General features: G+C 40.6%; 2 long non-coding RNA genes across 3 annotated transcripts; one reads left to right on the top strand and one right to left on the bottom strand.

Moving 5' to 3' along the window:
- Positions 1-1,162: 1,162 nt before the first annotated feature.
- On the top strand, positions 1,163-25,361 carry LOC115409545 (uncharacterized). Its single transcript, XR_003933981.1, has 3 exons — positions 1,163-1,172; positions 7,125-7,128; positions 25,235-25,361. It is a non-coding gene; the product is annotated as an uncharacterized LOC115409545 (long non-coding RNA).
- Positions 13,419-15,872, bottom strand: LOC115409543 (uncharacterized). Of its 2 annotated transcripts, XR_003933979.1 has the most exons (4): positions 15,739-15,872; positions 15,000-15,184; positions 14,456-14,889; positions 13,419-14,200 (listed from the first exon to the last, which is right to left on the bottom strand). It is a non-coding gene; the product is annotated as an uncharacterized LOC115409543 (long non-coding RNA). The 2 variants fall into 2 exon arrangements; XR_003933978.1 differs by having other exon boundaries at positions 13,419-14,889.
- Positions 25,362-25,531: the final 170 nt, after the last annotated feature.

Below are 25,531 nucleotides of genomic sequence, written 5' to 3'. Positions count from 1 at the left end.
CAATCTGACAAATTCGTGTTCCTGCACTCTGTGGATGGACACCAGGTTGGCTCCCAGAGACACACAGTGGCGTTCTGCATCAATCCAGGTCCGGTGAGCCGCAACATACCGATAGCAGCGGTCATTGAAGCCGTACCAGAACGGTGGACAACCGCCACGCTGGAGCTTTGTGTTTTTTTCCTCCAAGGGAGCCGCAGATGGAGTGGCAGCCTCACTCCGCTCCACGCTTGAATCGATTGCTCCCCTGAAGATAACAACAACTGAGGGGAGGATAGCTCCATAGTGTAACAAACAACTGTAAACATCAAAGGAATCAGCTCGAAAACTAGAGAGGAAATGGCATCTAACCCAACCTCAAGTATTTCGTACTGCCAGGAAAGAAAGTCTGTTATGAGTGCCATCTCAGCTCTGTCTATTGTTAGGCCCTTGTCAAGACGACTTTCAAGTTCTTCCAACGATTTCATTTGCTTCCAATGTTCTGGACTGTTCTCATGACTTCTCAGAACTTTGCTGAAATAACACATCATAGATCTCAATTAATTAAATATTTCAGCTGACATGCTTCATTCATTACATAGTGGAAAACACTGAGAAAAAATAAGATAAAAATGATCAATGTTAATCACACCTGTTATTCCATGGAGGACGGGATTTGGGATCATTCTAAAAAAGAGTGTGGAAAACCACATGACAGCCTGATCCAACTTCTGTTCAAAATCCTGAAGACAAGTCAGATGAGGCTAAGCAGTGTGTGTGTCCTCCATGTTCCTGTGTGACCTCCCTACAGAGACTGGGCTCCTGACGAGGCAGTGGACGTTCTCCTGATGGATTGTCTCCCACACCTGGATTAATACATCAGTCAACTCCTGGACAGTCTGTGACCCAGATGTGTTTGATTGGATTCAGGTCTGGAGAACACACAAGTCTGTCCAGAGCATCAAATGCCTTCATCATGAAGGAACTTCAGACACACTTCAGCCACATGAGTCCACACCTCTTTGTTCACTCTGTTAATGTTCCTGATATTTTTTATTGGTATTTTTTATGAAAAATACAGTATTTTAGCTAAATAGCTCCCATGTTATTCGAACTATTGACTTCAAATCAGTTGTGAATCGCATTACTACACTGTCTGATTCAGACACACCTTTTTGTTTCCTCTGTTAATGTTCGTAATACTTTTTATTAATATTTGTATGAAAAAAAGAGGTTTCTTTCAATAGCTCCCAGGCTATTTGACCTATTGACTCCAAATCAATTGTGAATCACATTACTATAGTATCTCTTTCAGACAAACCTCTTTGTTCCCTCTGTTATTGTTTCTAATAATTTTTATTAATATTTTATGGATCTTTTTTTTAATCGCTCCCAGGTTATTTTACCAAATAACTCCAAATCTCTTGTTAATGACATTACTACAGTGCCTGTTTATGACACACCTCGTTGTTTTAGCTTTAAATATTGTAAAAAACAATTCATATTTGTAAGAGAAATACAATATTTTAGCTCAATATCTCCAAGTTCATTTGACCTTTTGACTGAAAATCAGTATTAGCACAGGCTTTCCTCTTACTTTGTTGTTCAGTTTCGTTTTTTTTTTTTAATCAACAGTATTCATCAACAGTATTCACGTGTCTTCTGTTAATTCTGAATAAAGTGAGTTATGATCTGTGGCACTTGACATTTGTTTTGCAATCGTCTCAGTTTCACTTATACGATAATGCGCAGAATATGTGCGCATCGCTAAACAACGTGTCGGCTCCCTTGACTATCAGAGCGTCGGCTGGCTTGACCGCAGTCAGAGATAACATGAGGTGGTGTCACCAAACACTAAAAAATATTGTATTGAAATCACATCTGACTTTAATCTCTTTCTGAAAATCAGCTTGAAGATTTTTGAGTATTTGCATTTAGAAACACAGTAACAAAGTGTCTGTGTCGTGCGGTTGGAGCAACAGGATCAACAACTCCTGTGTGAGAGGCAGACTTTCCACACGGAGCAGCTGAGGCAGGCAGAAATACAAGTCCTCCAGCAGAGGGAGCAGCAGAGCCAGGCGGGCTACACAGTGCAGCATTCAGGTCTGAAGACACAGGCACAGCACAGGAGTATTTTTCTCAACACTTGGGAGTTTTGTCTTTACGCTTTAATCATTCTCTCTTCTTCAAGTCGGTCTGTGTCCAATCGGATCAGAATCAGAAAACAGAATCAGAAACGGGTTTATTGCCAGGTACAGTAGCGTATACGAGGAATTTGTTTTGGTGGAGGTGCAAATATAGACAAACATAGGAACAGATTTAAAAAGGCACAAGTATAAAATATAAGTAGGAGGAATTAAGACACAAACAAATACCACAATAGCAATAACAACAGCAATGAACATGGCGATGATTTACAGAACTAATATAATTTACAACAATTACAAAGTTAAAAAGGTCAAAGGTATTTATAGTGATGTTTATGGGGGTTGTAGATTGTTTGTATTGCGTAGTTGGTTTCTGTGCAAGTTTTTTCTGCAAGCAGGTTTTTTCAGTTTTTTTAATGTAATATTTTTCCCTTTTAAAGGTTTCAGTTTTTTTCACTTGCATTGTAGGTTATAGGTCACATTAAAGGTAGAAAAAGTTATAAAACTGTTTGTCTTGCACGCAACTTTTTTACATCATGAAACCTGGCAGTTCAACAGGGTTGTGTAGACTTTTTATATCCACTGTACCTCCATCTTCCCGGAGAGTTCCGTGCAGCGGTCCACTCTGAAGAGTTGGAATCCTGTCAGGTGCGCAGACTCTGGAGTTGTTTCGCACAGCCACGTCTCCGTAAAGCACAGCACAGAAGACGAAGAGTAGTCTCTGTTCTTCACCATCAGTAGCTGAAGTTTGTCCATTTTATTTCTCAGAGAGCGGATGTTGGAGAGAAATATCTCAGGTAAAGGTGTGTGTGCGCCTTCCCCGCCTCCGAAGACACACCAACGCGCTCACCCATCTCCCTCTACTCCGGCATTTCAGAGCCAGAGCGAGCGCACCTTTGGTTATAATGGTCAATGAATCCACTGAAGATGCAATGAACATGGGCGAAGATTGTCTGGGGTCGTGGCTCTGAGCTCTTGGCTGGTGTAAGAGGTCCCAGAATGCAAGCAAAAAAACTGAATTAATAAGGAAAATAAGAGTGTGCACCAAAAGGCATCCATCCGCGGCGCCATCTTGGAAACATCAGCAGGACGATTCCTGCTGAAGCAAACGCCTAGTCGATGGCCTCTCGACACCCTGGAGCTTCCAACGGCATGTGTGAGAGCACTCTTCAGTTTCCATTGGGGTTAATGACACACTGCTGATTTTATTTCTGTATGTTTACTTATGTAAACTTTCTTTGTTGATTGTCTCAGACCCGTCCTCACAGCCTGATGGGATAGCTCCTGCTCAAACCGGCCCTCCATCATCCAGTCACAACTAAACTCGAGAACAAACAGTTTTCTTTCAGCTTATTAATGTCGTCTGTCCCGTTGGAGTTGATTTGGTTGAAAAGTTTGACAAGCATAAGTGATGTGTTGCAATAACAGCCCAGCCTGTCTTTTGTTTGTGGAATGTTTGTTCCCTGAAGCCAGAGTCAAGGACTCCTCAGTCTCCTCTGAACTCATTAAAGTTGCTTTTGTAAGAAGCTCATTGTGTTGTGTTGACCTTTAAATACTTTCAGTTGAATTTTGCTCCACCACAAAATGTGCAAGGTGTGGTGTTCATGCACATGTTGTCATTAAAAAAATTCAAGACTCATATGAATGCAAGACAGTCTGGCAGCAATGATTATTTTGAATGAAATCACAGCAGTAGACAGGAGAAAGTCAGAGGCTGTTTTGTGTGTGTCTGTAATTTTCTTTAGCACAACAATTAGAGCTACTGAGGGAAGTTACGGTATTTCCTCTGGAAGGATTGATAAGGTCATCCTTCATCACCAGAATCACCCTCACCATGTAAAGACATGTTTTCAGACATAATTACTTTGAAGTTTAATCAATAAAAGTACCTTGACATTAGACTTCATGTAACCAGTGAGCAACGAACAGAGGAGTGATCTTTGAAGGTTTTCTGTTGAAATAGTTGTTGAAAATGTGTTTCAGGAAAAAAACTTGTTTAAGCAGCATATGGTTAAAAAAGGGTTTCTGCTGTAATAGAAAAAAAAAGCTTTTGAAGATACTCATTTTGGCTGTTATGTCAATTTAATATTTTGTGCAACATTTGGATGTTGTGCTTGTGCCTTTGTAACTGGTGCCAGTTCCTGATGCAAAATTATACGTATCTAAAACTGCACCGAATGTGTAGCTTTAATAGGCTATCTATTGACAGCCTATAAAACAGACTGAATCTAAATAACGAGTAATCGCAGAAATATTACTTTATGCTTCAAAAGAGCCAAACAAAATTATTTTTATGAAACGTGACTGATGAGTATTAAATGTTTGCAAAGATGGAAAAGATATATTGAGTCTCTTTGTTTAGCATGCGACGGGCTTCAAATAGGTGTACACACACACACAGACTTTCATATTGAGCAACTTTCATGTAACCTCAGTCACAACTGCTACCATAATTAAAATTGAGCTCATTAACATATGATGATGCGCTCTGATTTCAGTTGAAGAATCTACAGATTAAACATGACAAAGATACCAGTCATTTATTTCACCAAATAAAAAGTAGTTGAACCCAAGACAAAGATGGGTGGAAAACACAGATTATAGAGTAAAACAAAAAAAACCCCAGTGCATTGATAACATTAACAGCATCATTTTCACTGGAAATCACATTTTGTTTCTTTGTCCTCTGCTGTAGCTTATACACTTTCCAATGTATATGTACTCAATAGAAATCAAGAACATACAAATACAGCATTAATCTTATCAATTTATTAAAGATTTGTCCACAACTCAATATTAGCAGATTCATCTAAAAGTCCATATTTTTAGAAAAAAGTCAGTTTAATCACTCCAATGCAACAAAACTAAACCAGGAAGGCAGATGATCCAGCTGAATATCCTCATCGAAGTGCAGTTGTTTCTCCACAAGGCTCTCTTGGTGACTTTGTAAAGGAAAGTAAATATTGTGTAATTGATGGTGAATTACATGAGAGAAGGACAACTTTTATTCTAGTAACATCGATTGTCTGTATATGATGATAATTTCCATTATTTATTCACTTAGCAAATTAAATCATACTTGATTTGTAATTGAATAGGATGATGCATGGTGGATGCATTACAGCAATTTGACCAGTTTGTGCAGCTACAATGCAGCTTAAACAGCATCACACAGAAAGAACATCAGAAGAAGAAACATGAGAGACAATACTCACAGCTCAACTGGAATCCAGTGCCGGGAAGAATCTTTGCTGTTGCTTTGCTGCCTTGAAGTGACATCGTTGTTCTGCTCCATGAATCTACACTGAAGCTGTTCTAAAACTGCACTCACTTAGAAACCAAGTAGGTTTAGGACCTTTATTTCATTTTAAGACCCAAATGTAGCCTACCAAAGGAGAACCCAGATCATGAAAAACTAATACAAAGCAATAAGACATATCTTCTTCACACTTACTTACATCTTAATAATATAATTTTTTTTCCTATCACATTACTGTTGAAGAGGATACAGCAAAAGGACATTGACTGAATAGTTTCATTAAAATCATAACCCGTGTTATTAACAGTGATTACATATTGATTCTGCTGTCAATTTGGGCTAAATATGTTTGCAAGGTGGTTTCCATGAAGCTACAGTTTTTTCACTGGGAAAGCAAAAAAGAAAAAGGAAGAAGGATTACCGATTGCAATCTGCTATTCAACATGCTGTTTTAATGGTGCAATGCCAAATCATTGAAAATAGAAATTTCAAAGAACAGCTCACCATTCTGTTGAAAGTCATACAGTCCTGTTACTTTGCTGCTGCTGCTGTGGCAGATTGTGGTAATTCTGGTAGACTTGGTCATGCTGCTGCTGCTGCTGAGGCTGCTGCTGCGGCTGCTGAGGGTGCTGTTACTGCTGAGGGTGCCGAGGCCGCTGCTGCTGAGGCTGCCAAGGCCGCTGCTGCTGAGGCTGCTGAGGCTGCTGCCGAGGCCAGTGAGGCTGCTGTTGCCTACTCCAAGGCCAGTGAGGCTGCTGTTGCCTACTCCAAGGCCAGTGAGGCTGCTGTTGCTGCTGAGGCTGCTGCTGCCGCTGCTGAGGCTGCTGTTACTGCTGAGGGTGCTGAGGCTGTTGCCTAGGCCAGTGAGGCTGCTGTTGCTGCTGAGGCTGCTGAGGCCGCTGCTGCTGAGGCTGCTGCGGCTGCTGCCGAGGCCAGTGAGGCTGCTGTTGCCTACTCCGAGGCCAGTGAGGCTGCTGTTGCCTACTCCGAGGCCAGTGAGGCTGCTGTTGCCTACGCCGAGGCCAGTGAGGCTGCTGCTGCTGCTGCTGCTGTGGCAGATTGTGGTAATTCTGGTGGACTTGGTCATGCTGCTGCTGCTGCTGCTGCTGCTGCTGAGGCTGCTGCTCGGCGTAATGCTGATTTGGTACCTCATGGTGCCGCTGTTCGTGCTTCACCCACGATACAAACAGGACCACACAATAATGTTACGAAAACACCATTTCACATATTGACCTTAATCATGAAAGTGGCATCAGAAAATCTTTGATTTCTGCCTGCTTCAGCTGCTCCGTGTTGAGGGTCTGCCTCTCAGACAGGAGTTGTTGACGCTGCTGCTCCAACTTTTCTCAATAGAGGATTATTCAGAGTTGTTTCTCCATGGTTCTAAGATATAACTACCCTGTATACGGTTTGTTTTATTTTCACTTTCATTCATACCTGACAAGCAAAGCTAGAATTCTGACTGGCTTTTATTACCATGCACATTTCCCACACAACGCCTACTCAAAAAATGTTTTCATTAGGGGTGTGACAAGACACTCAGCTCATGAGACGAGACCAGACACGATATTTGTGTCACACGACCAGATGAGATTCCTCCTATTCTTTTAAAAAAAACTAAAATGGCAAAATATATGACTTGAAAAACAGACCTTTTTTGGTTAACAGTCACAAAATGACACAGGTGCATTGAGTAAACAGGTCTGATGAGGGGACACCCGAGAGGGTGGTGTCCCCTGGAGACAGGTGTCTCTTTAGAGCACATGTGTCGAACTCCAGTGTTCGAGGGCCGCAGTCCAGAATGTTTTCCATGTCTCCCTGCTTCAGCATAGCTGATTGAAATGATGCTTGTTGTCAGGTTTTCTGCTGGACTTGGCCATGAATCTTTATGGGATTCAGGTGTCAGTGTGCTTCACATTGTCCACACAAACAATGTGGACCAGTGGTTTCCAAAGTGTGGAATAGCGAGCCTCCCCAAAGAGGAGTCAAAAGCATGGTGCCCCCCCCCCCCCCCCCCCCCCCCCCCTTTTATGATTTTGATGCAACAATATTTCTTTTGAGTTATGAATCCTCAATAAATTGATGGTATTATACTGAACACAAATTGCATATTGTTGATTTGAGTTTAGTAAATGCACATTGGAAAGTGTAGAAACTACAAAAGAGGACAAAGAAACATATTGCGATTTCTTCTGAAAATTATGCTGTTCATGATATTAATGCACTGGTTTTATTTACTCTGTAATCTGTGTTTTCCACCCATCAATCTCTTGAAATTGACTATTTTTTCTAAAAATAGAAATAGAAATAAATGACCAGTATCTTGGCTTTTCGTGTTTAATATGAACATCCTTCAACTGAAATCAGAGCGCATACATTTAAAAATATATATGGTAACACTTTAAGCACCCGGTATAACACATTATAAGTAGTTATAAATACTCATAAATGATCACAATGCTTTATAACCAACTATACAACATAGGATTAGGGTTAGGGTTAGGTCCTGATGTTATAAAGTATTGTGATCATTTATGAGTGTTTATAACTATAGTTATACAATGCTATAATATAATTATAATGTGTTATACAGGGGTGCTTCAAGTAAAGTGTTACCACAGTTTTTTACAATTGCTTAAACACGATTTTGAAAACAGGGCTCAGAATTTCAAAACACACACAATTAGCCCAACTACACACACAATATGGAAAACACTTCAGATCCTGTGCAAAGTGAAACACTATTGCAAAAACTATACACATTTATAAAAACCATACTATGTTACCATATAAAATACACACATTTCATAATGCTTAGTTCTGTTTGAACCAGTTACACACTGCTGTGTTTAAGTTAAAACACTTTTGGCTGTTCTACCTCTGGACCTCTCAGTGAATAGATTACTGTAAGTGAGGTACACAGAGAAAGTGCAAATATACAACATAGTAAATTCAAACACATCACAAGATCATTGCTGCAGACTTTTGAAAATATGATTTGATTTTTTCATATAACCACATTCAGTTAACATAGACAATCACAAGAAAACATATCCCAACACTGTAAACCCACAAAATAGACAAATAAAAATACTGTACTACCAGTACAGGTTAAAAATATGTAAAGAAAATGAAGAAAAAAAAGAAATCTGAGTAAAATTAAATGAAATACTAAACATCTCTTGGTCTAGCTGGATTTGGTCAGAGAATTTCATCTACATGACAGGCAATATCTTCGTTGGCAAGACAACGTGTGAAGAACTGTCTTGAATGGTGGATCCATCCTTCCACAGCTGCAGCGTCAATTTGGTCAAAAGCCTCTTCTATGGCCTGATTGAGGGGCATCTGAGTCTGGGGCCGGAGATCATAAACTTTCCACCGCCATGCCGAGAAAAAGTCTTCATGGGGTTTAGAAATGGAGAGTATGGTGGAAGGTACAGGACTGTAAACAGTGATGGTGTTTAAACCAGTTCTGGACCAGAGCAGAGTGGTGGAATGACACATTGTCCCAGATGACAATGTAGGGGATCTGGTGCATTTGGTTATTTACTGTGGAGGCTGTGCAAACTGTCCAAACATCTGATCGTTTGATCTGTGTTGTAAGAGCCCATATTGGCATGACGGTGGAGGACCCCATTCAGGGAAATGACAGCGCAAAGGGTGACATCACCCCCACGCTGCCCTGGGACATTACAGTAATTATAGCCCTGTGGCCAATGATGTTTCTCCCCTGTTGCCTTTTTATAGTGCCTGATCAGTGTGTCTACAATAAGGAAATCCTCGTTTGCGCACCTGATGTGGGTGTTTAACCAAATGGCTCATGGGTGTGATGATTTGTCCATAAGTGCTGTGGAATTGCAAAGAAGTGACATCGTGATATACGTCTGTGTCTAATGTATACAAGTGTGTTTAGTGTTTTGCAAATGACTGTTTGTATAATTCTGCAAAAAGTGTGAGGCTGACTTTGTGTTTATAGTGGTGTACGTTTTGTAAACAGGAAACACAAAACAGAGCTGATGAAACAAGGAAAGAAACTGAAAGGTAGGAATGTCTATATAAATGATCATTTGACCAAAAGAAATGCTGAGATTGCAAAAGAAGCAAGACTGCTTAGAAAACAAAATCACATAATAGCAACATGGGTTTGGAACTGTAAGATATGGATAAAGCAAAAAGAAGGAACAAATGCTGTACACGTGAAAAGCATAAAAGATCTCGCAAAGTACAAACAATCATAATTATTGGTCAAGAAAAGTTGCATTTGTAATGACATCGAAACACAGCAAGATGTGAGTTGAAAAACAATCAAACTAAAAACATACACATATATATAACATATGGATCAGGAAAACAAAATATACGACATAGACACAAGAGTAGATGAAAATGTATTTAACATTACAAATAAATGTGAATACTACAACGAAGAGGCTCTTAACACAGCAAAAAGTGAAGATAATACGCTATCCATTATACATCTAAATGCTCGAAGCATGTACAATAAATTTACAAAAATTCAAGAATACTTAAATGGGTTTAAAACGAAATTCAGTATTGTTGCAATAACGGAAACATGGCTTAAAGATGATATGATGACCGAGTTTCAAATGGAGGGTTATTCCCTCTTCTCACTAAACAGGAAAGACAAAAGAGGAGGAGGAGTTGAGCTGTACATCAGTGCAAAGCTAAAATCCAAAATTATAAATGAGATGACAGTATTGGAGGATGAAATAGAAAAGATAACAGTGGAAATAATGTCTAATACAGAAAAAAATATATTGGTAAGTTGTGTTTATAGACCACCTGAGTCATGTATGCAATTGTTCATTGATAAAATGACGGAAAATTTGGAAAGGACACAATATAAGAAACAAGTGAATTGTGGAGATTTTAATATAAATTTCGAAAATGTGACAGACTCAAGAACAACAGATTTCCTAAATTCAATGAACAGTTTGGGTCTCTTTCCATTAATAACAAGACCAACGAGAATAACAACACACAGTGCCACTACAATTGACAACATCTTAACAAATGTAGAGGATATTATAGTAAGAGGAACCTTAACGACTGATATTAGTGATCATCTGCCTATCTTTACAGTACTGAAATACAATCAAAAAGTGGTACACAATAACACACTTAAAAAAATTAGAAATAGATCATTAAAGGCACTGGGGGAACTAAATGATGATCTCAATAAACAGAAATGGGATACAGTATATGTAGAAGATGTCAACTTGGCTTACAATTCTTTTATAGAAATTGTGACAAGGTTGTATAATAAAAATTGCAAAATAATATGTTATAAGGACAAAATAAGAGATCAACCATGGATAACAAAAGGGATAAAAAATGCTTGCAAAAAGAAAAATAATTTATACAGACATTTCCTTAAAACGCAAACAAAAGAGGCAGAAAACCGTTTCAAGAAATATAAAAATAAATTACTGTGGATCATCAAAAACCGGAAAAAAGATTACTATAGTGAAAAATTAAATGAAAACAAGAACAATACAAAGGCAACATGGGGAATAATAAATAGCGTCACAAAGAGTAATAAAGTTAAGAATTTGTACCCTGAATATTTTACAAAGGAAGATCTTGAAATAACAGAACCAAAGAAAATTGTTAACGAGTTTTGTAAATATTTTGTAAGTGTGGGGACTAATATTGCCAAAAAAATTCCACAAACAACAAATGCAAGGGACAACATGGACATTGATAATGTAAATAGTATTTTTATTGTGAACGTAGAAAAAGATGAGATAAGGAAAATAGTGAAGAACTTTGGGAATAAAAGATCAACTGACTGTGAGGGATTAGACATGTTGATTATAAAGAATATTCTTGAGTCAGTCATTGAACCACTCACATACATTTGTAATCTGTCTTTGAGAACCGGAACTTTTCCTGAAAAAATGAAAATAGCCAAAGTTGTTCCTCTTTTTAAAAATGGGGATAAACATGAATTCTCAGATTAAAGGCCAGTGTCACTGCTTCCACAATTTTCAAAAATTTTAGAAAAGATCTTTGCATCAAGAATAAACGAATTCATACACAAGGAAAATCTCTTAATTAACAATCAGTACGGTTTCAGGGCAAATCACTCAACAGCAATGACAATAATGGAATTAACAGAGAAAATAGCAAGAGAAATTGACAAAAAAATTTTTTTGTAAGTATATTCATTGACTTACAAAAAGCTTTTGACATGATAAACCACTCACAGTTGCTCTGGAAACTTGAAAAATATGGGATCAGAGGGATTGCGCATAAATGGATAACTAGTTATTTAGAAAATAGAAAACAGTATGTTCAAATTAATGAAATAAAATCAGACTTGTGTGATATAAATTGCGAGGTACCTCAAGGTTCGATTCTTGGTCCGTTATTGTTTATACTATATATGAATGATTTATCTAAAGCAGGGCCGGCCCGGGCTTCAGAGGCGCCCTAGGCGAGCCCGAGACGAGCGCTCCTTGGGAGCGTGTTTTTCGAGCGGTCCCGACATTTGTTGAGCGGGGGGGGGGGGGGCTGAGGAGCGATGCCGAACAATACCGATCAGTGCCGGGCAGCGCCAAGGACGAGGAGCGCAGTGCGTCGGACCGTTGCACAGCGGGGCACACGGAACACAGTGCGTCGTGGCGCCCCTTGTACGACCGCGGCGCCCCCCTGGGGTCGTGGCGCCCTAGGCGGCCGCCTAGTTTGCCTATGCCTAGAGCCGGCCCTGATCTAAAGCATCGGAAGTATTACAGAGTATTTTGTTTGCTGACGACACAACACTATTTTATTCGGGAAAAAATTAAAGGAGGTAATAGAAGTAGTTAATATAGAACTCAAGAAGATAAAACAGTGGTTTGATGGCAACAATTTAGTTTTTAATGTTAAAAAAACTAATTATATATTGTTTAATGATAGAGGAAATAATATAGATATATCAATTAAGACAGATGGGATGGAAATTCAAAGGGTACAGGAAACAAGTTTTTAGGTGTTATTATTGATAAAGACCTTAGCTGGAAGTCACATATAAATTATATTAGAAATAAAATAGCTAAATCCATTGCAGTATTATATAGAGTAAAATCAGTTTTAAATCAGTCAGCATTAATTAACCTATATAAATCACTAATTATTCCATACCTAACTTATTGTGTGGAAATTTGGGGGACAACCTGTAAAACTTATACACAACCTTTTTTACAAAAAAAGGCTTTGAAAATTATAAATGATAATAGAAAGACAGACCCATCAAACCCATTATTCATTAAGTATAATACTTTAAAATTTGATGATATAGTTGACTATAAAATACTACAGATATTATATAAAGCTAATAGGAACATGTTACCTGAAAAAATTCAAGAAAGATTCGAAAAAAGGGAAAGCTGTTATAATCTAAAGGGGATTGATATTTTTAAAAAACCCAGATTCAGAACAAAAATAATGGAACGCACTGTGACTGTTAAGGGAACCAATCTGTGGAATGCACTTCAGAAAGAAGTAAAAGGACTGCAAACAATCGCAGCATTTAAAAGAAATTTCAAAACTACATTACTGAGGAGTTATGCAGTGTTGGACACATGAGATATGTGTCCAACACTGCAAGATTCTATTCTGACAGAATGAAGTTGGTCTCGGAATTTCAAAGACAGATAATGAATGAAATTGTAGACGGAGTATAAGTTGCTGGAAAATGTAGAGGTAGATAGAGGGGAAAAGGGGAAGAAAAAAAAAAGAAAAAAAATTAATAGGTGTGTGTAACTGAGGTAAAATCAGGTGAAAAAGATGGTGTTTGTAAAGGCTGGGAAAACATGATATGAGGGCAGACATTATAAGTTATTCTTCTTTCTGCTCCTTTTTCATTCATCATTGTATTATTTTCTCTTTTTGTATATATTTTGTATTATCTTTTGAATGAAAAAAAAAAAATCTGATCCTGAGTTTTGCTCCTTGAGTGTAAGGTATTGATCGGGATGTGATTCTTTTGTTTTTAGTGTTTTTGCAGTCGTAAAAAACTGTAGACACGAAAAGCCAAGACACCGATCATTTATTTCACCAAAGAAAAAGTAGATAATCTCAAGAGATAGATGGATTTGAAACACAGACTACAGAGTAATTAAAACCAGTGCATTAATAACATGAACAGCATCATTTTCACAGGAAATCACATTTTGTTTCTTTGTCCTCTGCTGTAATTGTGACTCCCTGTGCCCCTGCACCCATGTGGGGGCGCTTGGGCCCTGTTTTGTGTTTGTCTGCCCTCATGTTCTCCTGTCTGGTCTCTGTCTCGTTACCTCCCTAATGTGCTGCACCTGTCCTGCCCCTTTTATAAGTCCTGCTGTCCTGGTGTGTCTTGTCGGCTCCTTGAGGGTCTGTCCGTGTGTTCGCGTGTCCTGTCCTGCACCTGCTGTGTTTTTTGAGTTTCCCGAGTTCCTGGTTTCCTGCCCTCCTGAGTTCCCCTTGGAAATAAAATACCCTCTTTGAACTCCCCCTGCTGTCTGCGCCTGGGTCCTTCCACCTTGCACCGTGACAGTAATTTACGCTTCCCAATGTATATTTACGAAACACAAATCAAGAATATGCAATGTGTGTACAGAGGTAACACCATTAATTTATTGAGGATTCACCTATAACTCAGCAGAAATATTGCAGTACAGTGTCATTGTCACTGCAGATTCATCTAAAAGTCCACATTCTGTGAAAAAGTCAGTGTAATCACTTCAATGCAACAAAACTAAACCAGGAAGGCAGATGATCCAGCTGAATATCCTCATATAAGTGCAGTTGTTTCTCCACAAGGCTCTCTTGGTGACTTTGTAAAGGAAAAGAAATATTGTGTAATTAATGGTGAATTACATGACAGAAGCACAACTTCTATTACAGCAACGTAAATAGTCTGTATATGACGATGAAGAGAATATGTAGGCAATATCTTCCACATTTGTAAAGAGCATGAACACATTTCCATCGTTTACACACTTGACAGCAACATTTTTTTGTATTTGAACAATCACACACATGACACAGAAGGAACATCAGAAGATGGAACGTGAGAGACAACACTCACAGCTCAACTGGACTCCAGTGCCGGGAAGAATCTTTGCTGTTGCTTTGCAGCCTTGAAGTGACACTGTTGTTCTGCTCCATAAATCTACACTGAAGCTGTTCTAAAACTGCACTCACTTAGTATGTTTAGAACCTCTATTTCATTTTAAGACCCAAATGTAGCCTACCAAAGGAGAACCCAGATCATGAAAAACTAATACAAAGCAATAACACATATCTTCTTCACACTCGCTTACATCTTAATAATAGATTTTTTTTTCCATATCACATTTACTAATAAAGAGGATACAGCACAAAGGAAATTGATTGAACAGTTTCATTAAAAATCATAACCCATGTAGCTGGTGTGGATTACATATTGATTCTGCTGTCGATTTGGGCTAAACATGTTTGCAAGCTGGTTTCTATGAAGCTAGGGCTTTTTCCCTGAAAAAGCTAAAAAGAAAAAGGAAAAAGGATTATCAATTGCAATCTGCTATTCAACACGCTGTTTTAATTTTGCAATGATAAATCATTAAAAGTAGAAATTTCAAAGAACAACTGACCCTGCTGTTGAGAGCCATGCGGTGCAGATGCTCTGCCACCGCCGCCGCCGCCGTGGCAGACTGCGGTAATTCTGGTGGGGTTGCTTATCTTGCTGCGGCTGCTGAAGGTGCTGTTGAGGCCCCCGGTGCTGCGGCTGCTGCCGGGTGTAATGCTGATTTGGCATCTCATGGTGCCGCTGCTCGTGCTTCACCACCATACAAACAGGACCACACAACAATGTTACCACCGTTCAACACCATTTCACATATTGACCTTCATCATGAAAGTGCCATCAGAAATGTTTCTACAATAAACAAAACAAAACACACACACACACACACACACACACACACACACACACACACACACGCACAGTCTCGTATTTCTATCCTTGTGGGGACCTTCCATTGACTCCCATTCATGTCTAGCCCCTAACCCTGACCCTTACCCTAACCCTAACCCACACCACAATAAAGCCTAACCCTAAAGAAATGTTTCTGCACTTTTACTTTTTTTCAGTAACAACAACATGGTCAAGAAAACAGTGTTTCTCCTACTTAGGACCGGAAAAAGGTCCCCACAAGGCACGTCGTTTCACGTTTTGCTATCCTTGTGGGGACATTTGGCCCCAACAAGGATAGAAATACAAGAACACATATGTTTGTGTGTGTGTGTGTGTGTGTGTGTGTGTGTGTGTGTGTGTGTGTGTGTGTGTGTGTGTGTGTGTGTGTGTGTAGATAGATAAATAAAACTACTTACCTTTTCTTCATGGTGTTGCTTCGAGGAGTAAAATCAATGATGACAATGATGCTTCTCTGTCAAACTGACAACATTCCAGCCTCCTGAAATCAGCCACACCCTCCAAACCACACCCACTGAAAATCTGGTTGGAGTGGTTCAATGACTGGCTGACTGCTGGATGGTTTTGTAACCCTTAAAAATCGCCGTCTTCTCCGTCTCCAGAGCAGTGGGTTAAGCGGGTTACAATGTCTTCTGTCCGTCGGTTCTTTTGCTGTCTTCCGTGCTCAATAAATTGATACCAGTACGGCAGGACAGGTTTCAGCACTGTTATTCTTCACTCCCAAAAACTCTGCGCCCCCGCGCTCTTTTTTTCTCTCTGTCTGGCTCCACCCCCGGTGCGCCTCTCAATTCAATGCTAACAATACAAACCTGGAACCTTCATCTTTAAACATTAAACAGAATAAGGAATAAACAAACACAAATGAATATGATTGTCTCCAAATGAAATGTTACAGTTTTATGAATGTGTGATCATGTGACCGGGTATTATTCTCACAGAAGATTAAAGGTTTAAGTTGTTAAAGATCCAAGTGTGCAATCATGGTGTAAATTTCATGGCCAAAATTGAAATCAAATAGAGACGTACTCTGGTAAGATGGAGATGGGGGCAACATTCGACCCATTAACCTGTAATCTGCCTTTGTTTTTGATTCCAAGTTTTTGTTTTGCAGAAACGCATGAATTTAATCTGGTCGCCAATGTTTGCTGTTTTCATTAGAGAATTCGTCAGGGTTTTGCCAGGCCAGTCCAATGATGTAAGTCCCCTGAAAACTGTTTCAGTTTAGTTCTTATTCATTCATGTCTGGAAAACAAAGTTTTCATCTAGACTGACTTTTTTGAGCATTCACAACACTCCCTACACACTCGCAAATACATTTGCTTACATATTAGGTCGGCACTTTCAAGGACTTTGATCAACTGTGTTTGCAGTCCTGGATTCTCAGCACTAAGGTCTTTTAAAAAAATATAAGATATAAGAAACCATGAGACAGACATAAATATAATCATGAGAATAAGATGCACTTATCTGTGTGCACAACACAATTTTGCAGATTATATTCAACACCAAAGGCCTCCTGAGGCTGAAATGACTTGTTTGTACTGCCATAAATGTAAATCTGACCATTTCATGCTCATCATTATCAGGGAGCAGCAGACTTCACAGAAGCAGTTCTGACAGCAGGAGCACCTGGCTGCAGACGACACACACTCAGGTCAGATGATGAGTTTCATCAGAAGACATTTTCAATGGAGCTGTGCTGGTGTTTTGTTGTCTGTTATGTATTCCACTGAGGCTTCTGGGGAATCACTGAGACCTAAGAATTTGAAAAAAACAAAACAAAACAAAACAAAAAAAACCAAACCAAAACAAAAAACAAAACATTAGTCCCCCCACAACTGATTAAAACAGCAAAAAGAGGAGCAGTTATGAGCACATTGTTTGATGACAAAGTGAGACTGACTGGAGTTGCTGGTTTTTGGTTTGTACAGCAGTTTGTTTGACATGTTGACTCAAAGTGTGCTCACTAATGAACCTGGACGTACATTTAAGTTGTTAATCTTACTGTGGTTTATGAGGTGCTACCTCTCTTCAAATACTATCTGTCCTTAGAAACATGTTAAATTTCTGTTTGCTTTAACCTCCTGTTAAAACGGAACGTGTTGAGAACATGCTTCCAGAGGAGAGACACGGTGCGTTGATATGTCCAGCACAGTGTGTGTGTGTGTGTGTGCACGCCAGTCTGCCTGTATTAACAAGACTGTGTTTCTGTCAGGAAGAGGAGATGATGATGAGAGCATCGGGCGGCGTGAGGGAGATGAGATGAGGGGAAGAGGGTGATGGAGCTGGAGCTGGTGGAGAGCAGCGTCTCCACAGCGGCTGCTGCTGCTCTGACCTCAGCTGCCACCAAGGCCAAGGTAGAAACTGTCGTCCAACCGAAACACACACTGCTGAGTCGAGGTCAGCTGACACGATTCTGACTGCTTAGTGAGAGAATCAGCCTTCATACCTGCTCATCTGCAATGATAAAGCAACATTAACAATGTTAAAATCTGACACGTGTATGAGCACTTCACATGTGTTTTCCTCCAACTTTGCTTTGCTGCTTCATTTTTAACAAATAGGTTAGAAATGTTTTCACTATTGTCTGGTACGGTGACATTAGTGTTTCTGATCTGGAATATTTAGACTTCAGCTTCTTTTAAACAAACTGTTGGAAAGGTCATACTGCTCTGACACTGGTTGAGAGAACTCAAACTGATCTGATTTGGTGGTTGTTGCTACGGTATAAACTGAGAAAGACTCAGGAAATGACAGAGTTGGATTGGAGTTCTGTCAGCTGACTTGTGTCTGTATCCTTTGCAGTCTTAAATAATCCTCCTGTAAGCGTCGAAACCCTGATTCCTCTTCTTTGGCTTAGTCTAAAAAAAATCCACATCAAAATAAGAATGTCAACGATCATGTGTTGCAATGAAAAGTCTGCTTCATACACAGAGCATGATGTGTACAATAGAAGACATGTTCATGTTTGTGGTGTTTACCAGCTAATAACTTGTCAACAGCTCATCAAATGTGGAAATGCATCAAAATGTTTATGAGAATTCTTCCTTTCTGCCCATCAGTGCGAATGAGCTTCGAGGATGTTGGATCAGTTTAAAACTCCTTGGTTTTGAATTTTTCAGAATTCAGTGGTTCTCTGTTAAAGAGTTCATAAATTTATTGCAATATTGCAACAATCCCACCAAGAATCATTCTGAGCAAATCATGACTTTGACTTTAATCTTTTTCCGAAAATCTGCATGAAGTTTTTTGAGTATTTGTGCCTTGAGCTGTTGACATTTAGAAGGAAGAAAAACAAGTGTTCAGGTGGGTTACACAGTGCAGAATTCAGGTGTGAACACACACGCACACACACACACACACACACACACACACACACACACACACACACACACACACACACACACACACACACACATACATGTTACTCACACATATGTCTTTTCTGAACACTTTGAGTTTTGTGTTTACATCTTGATGCTTCTCTCTCCTTCAGGTCAGCCTGTGTCCAATCGGATGATTCCTGCTGGAGCAAACGCCCAATTGATGGCCTCTCGACACCCTGGAGCTCCCAATGGCATGTGTGAGTGCACTGTTCAGTTTCCACTGGGGTTAATGACACACTGCTGATTTTCTTTGTGTATGTTTACTGACAGAAACTTTCTCTGCTGATTGTCTCAGACCCGTCCTCACAGCCTGATGGGATAGCTCCTGCTCAAACCGGCCCTCCATCATCCAGTCACAACTGGAGAAAAAAAGGTTTTCTTTCAGCTTAATAATGTCGTCTGTCACATCAGTTTTAACTTGGTTGAAAAGATTGACAAGTATGTCAGCACAGGTGATGTGTCAAGTTAATAGCCCAGCTTGTCTTTTGTTTGTGAAATGTGCGTGCCCTGAACAGAGAGTCGAGGAACTTTCAGTTTCATCCTGACTCATTAAAGTTGCTTTTAAAAGAACATAATGAATTGATAATAAATGAATAGATTTCAAAGATATATCAAGCATGCATGAAAACTCAGTCGGGGGAGGAAAGGGAAGATTTACTCTGACTGAGGCCTAGTGGGTGGCCCTGAGCTAGTGCAGGGGAGGGACCTTCCAAAGGAAAAATAAATCAACTTAAATCACCAAACCCGTGGTAACCACACAAGGAGATACCCCCACCACCGGAAACACAACAAGACAGAGGGATGCCACCACCAGGTCACCAGCACCTCCACCACCGGCCTCCAGCCACAACAAAGGGAAAGAAATAAAACACTTAGTGGGGCTGCAATCAACACAATAAACCAAAATGAACAAAAAGATACACGTAGACACATATCAGTACTGTCACATACACAACCCACACTTTCACACACTCATTTAATCACTCACTCTAAAAGGGGACAGAGCCCCAGTTAAAGACCACTCCCCAGCCTGTAGTGTGCAGATGTAACACGGCCTGCGCAAGGCAACCAGGGATTTGCTCCGCGGTGCAGTCGCCAGATCACCGCAGCGGCACGGGCTGATACCGTTATGGATTGGAGGTGGTGGAAACAAGTGGCTTCAGACACAAACCAGCTGAAGCCAAACCAGCTGGAGACAAAGCAGCTGCAGATAAAGCAGCAGTGCCTCAGCGAGCTGACCACAGCAGCACCTGAGACTGGACCAGATACACACTCGCACGCCCAAGAAGAGGGAGGGAGAGAGGACTCTAGCCACCAGCACTTAACCACGGCCAATCAATGCAGTGGCGCACAAGAGTGGAGCACGGAGTATTACACCAACAGTTGCCCTTTCAGTCAAACAACCTCTGACCCAGAAATGATGCCAGTGCCAGCAGGGGCGCTAAAGGTTGATTGGTGGGAGGAGGGCTGCTTTTATACTGGGTCACCTTATCAGTGGCCGATCAGCAGCACCCTGCACAGGGTACAGAGAGCAGACACCTCCCTGCTGCTACATAACAGAGGGCATCCTATGGACTTTTTAGATAACAAAGCTGGTAGTTATCTGAGACGTGCAAGCTGAGGATCCAGGTATCAAATTACACACCAGGGCATCAGGAGAAACTTAATACAGATAGCCATTAGTCTAACACCCCACAAGACAACAGGGTGACTGAGTCCACATGCAGAATATGAAGCGTGATTAAATATCAGCATGATCATGGAAGTGTGACACTGATCATGCAAATGTGACCTTTGACCAATGAGAAAACCATAAACAGGCCAGAGAGGCCCTCAGGGCCCATACAACCAGCCACAGTCCCAGAGCCCAGATCCCAGCCACCCCCCCAGAAAGACGTCCATGCACAATTCTAGAAGGGGGCAGAGGAAGGCACTGGCGAGGACCCCTGGCAGCCATGGGGCCCAGGCGCGAGGGGACCAAGACCGGCTGACGCCGACCCCAAAGCCCAACAGACACCCCGGGCAGGCAGAGCCGAGGGCCCAAGACCAGAATAGCCGACCACTCAGGCAGAGGGCTATGAGCATACCCAGGAGAACCAGCACCCAGAGGCGGAGTGTGGGTCTCAGTACAGAGGGGGAGGAGCATTCTCGACGGGCCCTTACGATAGTAATTTTACCATTCAAACAATACCTCATCTTACCGTCAAACAACACACTAATGCTCACTTTTATTGAGCCAAGCAAACCTATATGCCTCAGAAAGCAGAATAAAGTCACAAACCAGTTCATAAACTTGTTCTAAAGAACACATATGCACGCGCACACACACACAAATGCAGCCTGACAGGTGTCAGTCTCAGAGCGTCCACTGTCCACGGTGCTGAAAGCTCAGATAAAAACTCACGGGCTAAATCTGTACCATCTTTGATAAAGCTTACATATAAAATGAACACAGCTGGTCTAAAATTACACAATCTATTCAGATAGATATAGACAGAATTCACGTATGATTAAAAAGATGGAATTCACGTATAATTAAAAAAAAAATAGACTCGGCGGTCTCTTATAGTTGAGGGCAACACAAGGCACATTCAGCAGGTGTTCAAGACCACAGCATGCTTTTAAAGATAATATTTGTGAAGGTTTCACTGACTCACCAGAGGCTCTCTCTGTGCTGGTGCCCGCAGTTCAGTTGGTTACTCCATAATCCCTGAACATCCTCGAACAAAACAATCCAGAACAATTCACAACTTTGTACATGCTGTGGTCGTCTTTTAAAGTTTTGCCCTCCTCTCCTTCATGGCGGCAAACCTGCCGACCACTTTCTCTTTGTCAATTTTAATGTCCCGCTCGACACTCAGCAAGGTGAGGTTTGAAAGTCTGGCCTCCGATGTTAGGTTTTGGGTAGTACCGCTACTGGCTAGCATAGTCTTGTCTCCAGTCACCTCACCGGCGTTGTTGGGCTCTAGCGGCCATGGTGCGATGTTGATGAAAAGTAAGACGTTAATTGATGACAAGAAGCAACCAACTTCTTTTCTCTCTTTTGCTTTTCTCTTGAATGCGCCAGATTGGTGTTTTTTTTCTTTTCCATTTTTGCTGTTTAACTTCCCTCCAAAGAGTTCAGATCAAGTGCAAAGAAAAAACTCGTTAATGCCGCACAGGCAATCAGCGCTGGCTTACAGCTCTGATGCATTCATGGACAGTCGTAATGTAAGAATTGGCAAATTCCAGCCCACACTCATATGCGTATACCTTCTCGCACACACTGCACATTTTATTATAATCATTTATTTCCGATTAAATGTGAACACATCACATGAAACGGGGCCCTATGACCTTGTGGGCCCTGGGGCGACCGCCCCCTTGGCCCCACTCTGGCTCCGCTACAGCCAGTGCCCCCACAAGCGCTCCAGCCACATGACCATGCAAAGGACAAGCAGCTTGGAAAATGAATGAATGACTGAATTAATTAATGTTTACGGACATAAACTTTCTTTGCTGATTGTCTCAGACCCGTCCTCACAGCCTGATGGGATAGCTCCTGCTCAAACCGGCCCTCCATCATCCAGTCACAACTAAACTGGAGAACAAAAGGTTTTCTTTCAGCTTAATAATGTCGTCTGTCCCGTCGGTGTTGACTTGGTTGAAAAGACTGACAAGTATGTCAGCCCAAGTGATGTACCGAGTTAATAGCCCAGCTTGTCTTTTGATAGTGAAATGTGTGTGCCCTGAAGTGAGAGTCGAGGAATCTTCAGTTTCATCCTGACTTATTAAAGTTGCTTTTATAAGAATCTCATTGTGTTGTGTTGATCTCTAAATGCATTCATTTTTATTTTGTTCCACCACAAAGTGTACAAGGTGTGGTGTTCATGCAAATCATGTCATAAAAAAAACCCACAAAGAATCATTTTAAGACAAGACAGTCTGACAGCAATGATTATTTTTAATGAAATCGCAGTGGTTCAATCTCCATATTTCCAAAAGACATTACATAGGATTAGTTGTGTATACAGAATATTGCTGGAAGGTCTTTCGTCTTTTTCATCATCTTATCCTTGGTTCCAGCTCAGATGTGAAGCCAGATCTCCAAATCACAAAACCCTGTTAGCTGGTGGCGACAGGAGAAAGTCAGAGGCTGTTTGTGTGCGTGCGTGCGTGTGTGTGTGTGTGTGTGTGTGTGTGTGTGTGTGTGTGTGTGTGTGTGTGTGTGTGTGTGTGTGTGTGTGTGTGTGTGTGTGTGTGCACTTTTCTTTAGTACAGCAGTTAGAGCTACTGAGGGAAGTTATTTCCTCTGGAAGTACATTGACATTACACTTTATGTGAGCTGTGAAAAATAAACAGAGGGTTTATCTTTGTCGGTTTTCTGCTGAAGGAGTTGCTGAAAAAGTATTTTGGGGAAAAAATACTTTCGTTCAAGCATCACATGGTTAAAAAATGTTTCTGATTTAACACATATTACAACTGTTGAAGATATTCCTTTCTGCTTTTATTTCATGTCAATTTAATATTTTGTGCAACATTATTTGGATGTTGTGCTTGTGAATTTGCAGGGATGTAAAAATATTGAAAGCTACATCGTAAATGCGGAACTCTAATATCTGTTGACAGCCCTTAAAAACAGATTGAATCTAAATAACTATTAATCTAAGAATTATTACGTCATTCTTAAAAAGAGCCAAAAATCCACAAGAACAAAATTCTTTTTGTGAAACGTAACTGATGAGTTTTCAGTAAAGATGGAAAAGATACATTGAGTCTCTTTGTTTGGTGTGCAACAGACTTCAAATTTGTGTAAACACACACACACACACACACACACACACACACACACACACACACACACACACATATATATGGTAACACTTTATTTGAAGCCCCCCTGTATAACACATTATAAGTACATTTATAAAGCATTATAATGCCATTATAACACGTGTATCCATAGTTATAAACATTCATAGATAATCACAATGCCAGGACCTAACCCTAATCCTGTATAGTGGGTTATAAAGCATTGTGATCATTTTTGAGTGTTTATAACTACTTATAATGTGTTATACTGGGTGCTTCAAGTAAAGTGTTACCAAAAAGTTATAAAATAAAGGGAACTCCAAAATCACACATCCTAAATCTCAATGAATGAAATATTGCAGTTGGCAGTCTTCATTCATTACGTAGTGGAATGTACTGACAGCAAAATAACATTAAAAAGATCAATGTAAATCAAACCTGTTATTCCATGGAGGTCTGGACTTGGATGGAGCGAGACGTGATGTACCAGATGTGTTTGATTGGATTCAGGTCTGGAGAACAGACAGGTCTGTCCAGAGCGTCAATGCCTTCATCATGAGGGAACTTCAGACACACTTCAGCCACGTGAGTCCTGATGCTATTATGCATCAGAAGGAACCAGGGCCCACTTCAGAGCAGATGGTCTCATAATGGATCTGAGAGTCTCATCCTGATATCGAAAGGCAGTCAGGATACCTCTGGCAAGCAAAGGAGGGCTGTACGGCCCCTCGAAGAAATGTCTCCCCACACTATCAAGGACTGAACAAGTTGCAGGCAGCAGGATTCTCCACAGCGTCTCCAGACTCTGTCAGCTCTGAGGCATGTGCTCAGTGTGAACCTGCTTTTATCCATGAAGAATACAGGGGATCCAGAGGTGGATCTGCCAGTCTTGGTGTTCTCTGGCAAACAGCAATCACTCTGCTGCACGGTGTTCAATTGTCACACACTTGTGGATGTCGGGTACAGTGGGTGGATAGATAGATGGATGGATGGATGGATAGATAAATGGATATAACTGATCATGCAATTGTGTCGTACTGTGACATAAAGTAAAATTTCATAAAAGATCAAAGTTTACATAATATCAATTTCATGGCCGATATTGAAATCAAATAGAAAATAAAACTCTTCTGTTACTTTGCAGATGAGTGAACGTTTTTGTTTTACATAAAACAAACAAATTTATTGTGGTGGCCACTGTTTCTTGTATTCAGTAGAGGATCCTTCAGTGTTGTGTCGCTATGGTCCTATGATACTGAAAACTGTTTCTGTTTCATTTTCACTCATTCATACCTGACAAGAAGAGCTATAATTTTGACTGGCTTTTAATAGCATGCACAACATTTCCCACGCCTGCATGCTCTAATATTAGCCTTTTATGGACTTGGCTCAAAAGCAAATTATGTGAAACAAAAACAAATAAGTTCTCGTCCTTTGTTTTTTCTTCTAAGACTCTTTAATCACAGTTTTTCTCAATGCAACAACTTTTCAGCTCATCCAGAGGAGACAGTGCCATGCCACAGTGAATAACAGGGGGCCAGGAATGACAAATACACAACACCTGCTGACGTGCAACTTGAACAGACGACAGGTAGAAATGAAAAATAAATAGCAAGAGAGGCCCTATAAAGGTGAGGTTCTGCAGGTGGTGACAGAAGACCACTTCACCATTCTGACTGATATTGTGGTCACTTTTGCATTTTGTCATTACTCTGAGCCCTGGAAAAATCATGAGGTGGTGTCAACAACCCTCAGAAGTTGCTCAGGTAGTGCAGCTCATCCAAGATGGCACATCAGTGTGAGCTGTCTGTCAGCACAGTGTCCAGAGCATGGAGGAGACACCAGGAGACCGGACAGTACTCCAGGAGATGTGAAAGGGGTGCCCCTGGATGAACTGTATGCTGCCGCCTCTTGGTCTTTGCCTTCTCCAGGTTCTACGAGTTGGATGTTGTGCCTCCGCATCTGCTGCGGGTGATCCTGGGCCTGGCAGAGGCTTTCAGTGAGGTGGGTCCCT

This window comes from Salarias fasciatus, chromosome 22, assembly GCF_902148845.1.
Source record: "Salarias fasciatus chromosome 22, fSalaFa1.1, whole genome shotgun sequence".
Classification (NCBI taxonomy): domain Eukaryota; kingdom Metazoa; phylum Chordata; class Actinopteri; order Blenniiformes; family Blenniidae; genus Salarias; species Salarias fasciatus.
This window is presented reverse-complemented; position numbering and strand designations above follow the sequence as displayed.